Source organism: Zootoca vivipara, chromosome 4 (genome assembly GCF_963506605.1).
Source record: "Zootoca vivipara chromosome 4, rZooViv1.1, whole genome shotgun sequence".
Taxonomy (NCBI): Eukaryota; Metazoa; Chordata; class Lepidosauria; order Squamata; family Lacertidae; genus Zootoca; species Zootoca vivipara.
Window position 1 is genome coordinate 10,315,763 of NC_083279.1, and position 7,952 is coordinate 10,323,714.

A 7,952-nucleotide genomic window follows, 5' to 3' on the forward strand; every position below is an offset into this window, starting at 1 on the left:
GTTGGTTTTTGTTGATTGTATTTTTTTTAATCAATAAAGCAAATTAAAATATTTATTATATTTCTATGCCACTTTACATTCACATGAACCGCAAAGCAGTTTGCAAACAATATGTGACAGTAACAACAGAACAACAGAAATGCAACGTAAATCGTATAGAATAATTTTACAAATCCTCAGTAAAACAATTGCAATCTATAAAGCACTACTAACAGAACAATTGAAAAGAAAAAGCTAAACAGCACAGTTACAACCAAAGGCATATATTATTCACAAAGTACTACAGCATTCATCTATTCTATGAAAACTATATTTAACAACACAGAGCGCCAACTCTATGGGGCTGAGGACACCCAAAATATACTGGGTCAGGGCTCAGGGGCCCAATCACTGAGGAGCCAGGAAGAAGCTGGAAGTAGGCACTCCTAGCCAATGAAGCCTGGGGAGTCTTTAGCTACCAAAAGGAATCAATATGTTAACCCCAGGCTATGAACCAGATTAGATGGAGAACTGCTGCATGATACTTAGTATTAACTGAGGCCAGCAGTTATGAGAGAACTAAACATGCAGACTCTTCTTGGTGCAGTGCCTTGTCAGTTGTGGTCACGTGACTGTGCAAATGCTTTGACAGCAAACATCTAAATATTAGAACTTCCCCATGTTTTTTTTTCTGAGGGTACTCAAAGGTACGTAGTACCGGCACCCTTTTCCCCCTCAAAGAAAAGCACTGGCTAAAAAGTGTGGCATTTACTGTAACAACTTCATGGTGAGAAGTGGCACCCTTTTTTCTAGAAGAAAAGCCCTGGAACTTCCACAAGCTTATGGTCTAAAAATTGTTACATGAGAATCACCACATGAGGGAAGTGACCGTGGCCCAGTCATAAAATAATGTTGCAGAAGTGTCTGAAAATATATTGTCATGTGCAGTGCTTTTTTTTCTGGGGAGACGCAGGGGTACGCATACCCCTAAACATTTTGTGAATTTAAGTTTGGCCTCATTGAGGGGAAGTATTTCAATATGAGTAGGAAAATGAGTACCCCTAAACATTTTTTTAGGAGAAAAAAAAAGCACTGCTTGTGTAGTTTACTAGCTCCTAAAGGTAGGAAGCCGTCAACAGTAAAGGAGATGTGATGTATAATTTTGGGGAACAAGTTGTGAGAGGAATAAAGGCCCAGGGTTTATGTTTTTTGTGCATAAGTAATGACCCAGGTGAAGACTATTAAGCTTTTAGGTCTCAAAGCAGTTTAGACTAAAAGTCATTGATCTCATTTTAGTTGCATGTTCATTTAAAAATGAATAAAAGCAGATCTACGAAGAATGTTCTAAACCACAGAGCCTAGGGCTTGCTGATCGGAAGGTCGGCAGTTCGAATCCCCTCGATGGGGTAAGCTCCCGTTGTTCGGTCCCAGCTCCTGCCCCCCTAGCAGTTCAAAAGTGCAAGGAGATAAATAGGTACCGCTCCGGCGGGAAGGTAAACGGCATTTCCATGTGCTGCTCTGGTTCGCCATAAGTGGCTTAGTCATGCTTGGCCACATGACCCAGAAGCTGTCTGCGGACAAACGCTGGCTCCCTTGGCCTATAGAGCGAGATGAGCGCCGCAACCCCAGAGTTGTCCATGACTGGACCTAACGGTCAGGGGTACCTTTACCTTTACCTTTATGAAGAATATGGATACTAGTGTGTGCTGCTTTTTTTATTCTGTTCCTTATTTGCTGATTCCAGGAGCCCTGCTATTCAAATATGAGTTTTGCCTTGATGACTTTGGCTAGCATGTATTGACATTACATTACCTGATCATATGCATTGGAGTCCATTGGAGTCCATTGTTGCCAGATGAGCGTACATAGGATGGCATCTGTATTCTTCATGGATGTGTCTGATGCTCCTCCCATGACTAGCAGTGATCATACATCATGGTGGGTAAGTCTGTAAGATCTTGTTGAGAATTTATTTCAACTGGCATGGTCAATGCACTCTATAATTGCAGCAGTTTGACCCCTACTTTGCCTGCATTGTTGTTTTAAGTCACTTCTGGAATCATACAGATAATTCTGTCAGTCTCAAATGCGAAGTATTAAAAGTGGCAGTAATAATTATTGCTCTTTTAAAAATTCATACATGCTATGTCACTTTCTTGCCTATGTTCACCCAGCTAAAGTGATCATGGTCAAAATTCTGAATATCTCTTCTACAAATGTTTTTGGGTTACATCTACCCTAATGTTTTTCATGAATCAGGAAATTGTGTAAATTGAATCATAAAACAAACCTTAAAACATAAAATGATACTCCATGTTGTCTAGGATAGAGTTCCCCTGCTTCTCTTAGTAAGAACCAAAACATTTAATTCTAGTGAGTCTTTCTTCTCATGATGAGCCTAGTAGCACCTGTGCTGTATTGCCATTTGGCTGCTCTGTTGATGACAAAGATATTGCTCAGCAGGGGAGCTAGATAAAGCAACCTACAGTCCACCTTAAAAACTGGGTTTATGAGGGCTTCTGTATTGAATACAGAGCTGGGAGGAATCTGCTGTTTCTATTTGTATAGCCTTCTTTGCCATGCACCAAGCTATCACTCTCATAACTTGTTTTTTAAAAACCCACACAAAAAAACAGCAGGCATGCAATTAGTCTTATGGTATGGAAAACAGATGTATTGTTATAAAATTACTATTTGATTGCTGTGACATTTTCTGGTTTATGTAAAAGAGAAGATTAAATAGGCAGCAGAATGACCACTTTAACTTTAACTTTTGAATTTTAAACATTAAACTTAAACTTTAGTCTCTCAACTATCAGTGGCCAAGCATGCCAGACACATCTATTGTTAGGGAAATGATAGGTAAATGGCTCAGAATGGCTAGAAAATAGCATGAGATACCTCTGGAAGGTGAGACTCTTTTTGAGGAGGCTCAGTCCCCATCACTCCCACCCACCCACCCCCCAGCTAAAGCAAGGAAACAACCAAGGGAGTGTGTATGTCAGGGAACATTTGGGGGAACAAAAAGAGGTACATGCATTGAGAGGCAAAAGCATAGAGCTGAGCTGTAAGCTGAAGGTATCTAGGGTGTCTCTCTGGAGATCAGAAAGTGAGGAAACAGACCTGCTATACTGTCTGCCTTCAACTGTTCTCAATTGTAAATAACCCAAATATTACAAGAACACCATAACTTCCAGACTCTGCTATTGTTTTGCAGCAATAACAATAGTTTCATAACACCTGAAAGACTAACAATTTTTTATGGTATTAACTTTCATGGACTACAGTCCACTTTATCAGAAATTTAGATTGCCCAAAGTCTCCAGTGATCTCTCCTTCCAAAGTAAGCTAAACCTAGCTAGTACTGTTTCAGGAATGTCACACCATTCAGGGGTGAACCCTCTTCAGTGCTTTGTTTCATTGGTTCCGTGGCTATGCTTTTCTGAGCATTGCTCCATTCACCAGTCCCCACAACAGCTGGAACTTCATCTTACCATCTTCCTCTTTTGATACAAGGAACTAATTGTGTGGTGTGGATTTTGGTTGTAAATTTCAAAACTACATATGCAATGTTTGTTTAAGGGTGGGGAGAAAGAGCTGACAAGAGTCAAAGTGAATTTCAAGTGTGTAAATTTGTCAAAATTCCTAAGTTTAAGCAAAATAGGAAAGGGAGTTGATGAACCTACATCAAACTTAAATATCCCTCCTTCAACTGGGCATTGGTCTGGCAGGATTCTGGACCGTCCAAAGATTTGTCAACATATTTTGAGTTTGCCAGTTCTATACAGCATGCCTATCTTGTAAAATCACATCCTATCTTTAAGATAGTTTGGGAAATGCAGACATATTTGTTTTAATGTAGTTAACTCTCTTTCAACCTATTGCTGTGCAGTGGAGTGGACTTCTGCAGAAAAATGCAATTATACTTCATGCCTACTATTTACAGAAACAGCAAGGTGGTATATAAATGTAAGATATAACCAGAACAAGAATAAAAATAATTCAGTTGTACATTTCCTAATAAGTATGTTTAGGATTGCAGCCTAAATATAACTCCACCTTCAGATATCTTGCAAATATGCATTAAGCCTGTTGTGACGTGGGGTTTGTGATTTCAGCTCTCTTGACAAAACATGCTGGAGACAGTTCTCTAGTAACAGCTCTTTATTAAAGTGAACAAGACTGACTGTGAGGGCAGGAAGGCTACATTTATAGGGACAGGGGACTGGCTAGGAAGGGATACATTTTGGAGGGAACAATATCAGGCAATCACAGTGCTGCCTTTTGGAGGGAACCAATAAGACAGAGGATCCAAATACAGCAGCTTAAATGAACCAATAGTAGCTGTACCCTCTGGAACCAAAAGGCAGTTACGTTATCCTAATGCAAATACAGACAATAATAATACAGATATAAAATCCTTTGACTCAATACACAACACCCCTCCCCCCCTAGTGAGCACAGCAGACGTAATCCCTCAGGTACTGTGGGGTCCTACAACTTCTACCTGATCTCCTGACAACAGGTGTTGCAGGTTCTGGATTGGGTGTTACCTGTGGTGGAGGGGCTGCTATAGGGGTTTCGTCAGGAACAGATGGAGTCCCAGACACCTCAGGGTCCCCTACCTGTACCTCGTCATCCTGAGGACTAGCAGACCCTGGTTCATTTGCTGAAGCCCCTGGTGACTGCACCTCTGGGCCATCTTCACTCTGGTCTTGCAGCTGTGCGTCATTAGCCAGGGATGAATTATCTGACTCCTCCCTGCTGAGCGCCCGGCGCCTCAGCTGATCTATATGTCTCTTCCAAACTTGCCCATTTTCCAAGGTCACATAATAGGACACAGGTCCACTAGCCCGGGTGATCACACCGGCCACCCACCGCGGACCTCGTGAATAGTTCCTCACCCAGACCAGATCTTCAGGGGCGAGATACCTTGTTGTGTCAGTCTCATCCTGGGGGGTTGCTCTTGAATTACGGTTTGGCATTTTATCTGGGTGGACATAATCCAGCACCGTTACCAGTCTTCTACCTAAGAGCAGCTCGGCTGGCGACTTGCCCGTTGCAGTACACGGCGTCGCATGCTGCAAAAATAACATTCGTGCAATGCGAGCCGACCAGTTACCCTCCATTAAGCGCGCAATGGATTCTTTGGCTGTTCGTACCATGCGCTCAGCCTGCCCATTGGAGGATGGGTGAAAGGGCGCGGATGTGACCCCTCTTATGAAGTTATCAGCCAAGAATGCCCTGAATTCTTGGGATACAAAAGCTGCCCCATTATCTGATACAATGGTCTCAGGTAACCCGTGGGTTGCAAACAGCTGCCTCAACACCTTGATTACGGCAGCTGATGCCATGCTAGGGACCATCGCCACTTCTAACCATTTGGAATATGCATCAACGATAACCAAAAAGACCTTCCCTTGGAATGGCCCAGCAAAATCTATCTGCAGCCGGCTCCAGGGAGTCCTGGACTGCTCCCACCAGTGGACTGGTGCTCTGGCCACTTCTGGCCGCACCTCTTGGCATGCCTTGCATGTTCGTACCCATTGTTCTATGTTCTGGTCCATTCCAGGCCACCACACATAACATCGGGCTAGCGACTTCATCCTGACCATTCCTGGGTGTCCCATGTGAAGCGTCTCAAGAACCCTGTTTCTCAGTGGTGCTGGGATGATCACCCTATCTCCCCATAGGAGACAACCCTTATGCATGGACAATTCGTGCTGCCTTGTCGCATAAGGCCTGAATTTTTCTTCATGCGGACCACCTGGCCACCCCCTCCCCACCCAAGTGAGCACACGGGAGAGAACAGCATCTTTCCTCGTTTTCTCAGCTATATCAGTAGCTGTTACAGGAGCCCCCGGAAGTGTTTCTAGCATCATAATGTGCTCCGCCGGAGCAGGATCCTCATTGCTCCCGCCAGGAAGGGGCAATCGACTCAGCGCATCAGCGTGGCACAACTGTTTCCCCGGCACATGGGTCAAGGTGTACTGGAACCCATTCAGGAATATTGACCAACGCAACATTCTGGGGGAGAGAATTTGTGGCGTTTGTTTGTTTGGGTTGAACAACCCTAACAGTGGTTTGTGGTCCGTTTCAATGGAGAAATGGCGACCGTACAAATAATCATAGAACTTTTTGATTCCTGACACAATTGCTAGTGCCTCTTTATCAATTTGAGCATAGTTGCGCTCCGTGGGTGACAACGTACGGGAATAGAAAGAGATGGGGTTTTCCGACCCATCCGGTTCCCTATGACTCAGCACAGCCCCCAGGCCGTATTGAGAGGCATCACATGCCAGGACCAGCGGCTTCGACTCATCATAATGAGCAAGGACGCTCCTGCTACTCAGCATTTCTCGCAAGGAGTCAAAAGCCTTCTGCTGCTCCCGCCCCCATCGCCACACAGTCTTTTTCTGCAAAAGTCTATGTAATGGTTCAGCTACCGAAGCTTTCTGGGGTAAGAATGAATGATAAAAGTTAATAAGTCCCAGGAATGACTGCAACTCCGTCTTGTTCTGTGGTCGTGGTGCCTCGATGATGGCCTTAATCTTAGCATCTGTGGGGTGGATGCCTGATGCATCAATTTTAAACCCCAAGAAATCCACAGTTGGCACCCCAAAACTGCATTTTTCTTTTTTCAGTTGCAACCCCACCTCCTTGAACTTGAGCAACACTGCACGGACACGCGCAACCAGTTCCTGTGGGTCTTTTCCAGCAATCAAAACGTCATCAAAAAATGGCAAGACCCCCGGCAGACCCCTTAACAGGCGTTCCATGAGCCCTTGAAAAATCCCTGGGGCCACACAAACTCCGAACTGTAATCTGTTAACTCTGAACGCCCCTTTATGTGTGACAATAGTCTGTGCTTCCGCTGATTGTGGGGTTACTGGCAGCTGTTGGTAAGCTTGTGCCAGGTCAATTTTGGTGAACACCTTGCCCCCAGCCAGTTTAGCCAACAGATGTGATACGACTGGAATGGGGTATGAGTTTCCCCTGAGTGCCTTATTGATAGTACATTTGTAATCTGCACATATCCTGACTTCCCCATTTGCTTTAAGGGGCGTGACGATTGGAGTCTCCCACTTAGCAGAGTCCACGGGTGAGAGAACTCCCTGCTTGACCAATTTATCCAGCTCTGCCTCGATCTTGGGTTGCAGTGCAAATGGCACTCGCCTTGGTTTGAGTCGGATTGGGGCCACCCCGGGGTCCAACTCAAAGTCAACTGGGGGCCCTTTATAACAACCCAGTTTTCCATTAAAGAGACCAGCAAATTCCTTGCATAATGCCTCGCTCATCTCAGGGCAGGTTTGGATTGAATTAAGCCCTGAGATACTCAGTCCCAGGGCGGGGAACCAGTCAGTGCCCAGGAGACTGGGGCGACTGCCCTTCGCAATCACCAGTTTGAGTACAGCCTGTTTGTCCCGGAACTGTACTCTCACGGCACACATTCCCATAACATGGATGCGGCCTGCTGAGTACGACTGCAAGGTTGCCGGGAAGGGCTCCAGAGGGGGCAACTTACCCCTGGGGAAGAATGTCTTCGCAGTCTGGTCCGACACGATGGTGAATGCAGATCCGGAGTCCACCTCCATGTCGCACTGCTGACCCTCAATCCTCACCTTGACGTGTGCCTTGCCTTGCGCTGGAAACTGCACGGCCCTCCCGTTGATCTCCGTTACGTAGTGGCAGTCCTTTAGAAAACGAGGTGCTGTGGGCGGTCTGCGATGCTCCAGTCTAGGTGCTCCTGTCGCTCCCGACGACGCCGATCTACAGACCCTGGCGATGTGACCCGTCTTTCCGCACGTCCGGCACATAGCATCCCTGAAACGACAACTCTTCCGCTCATGGTTTCCGCCACAACCTGGGCAACTGCCTCGGCGATCTTTGTGCACTGTGCAGGCCTGACGCACCAACTCAACCCCACGGACTGGGCTCTGGCTCGGAGTAGCCTCTAGCTCGTCCATGGCATG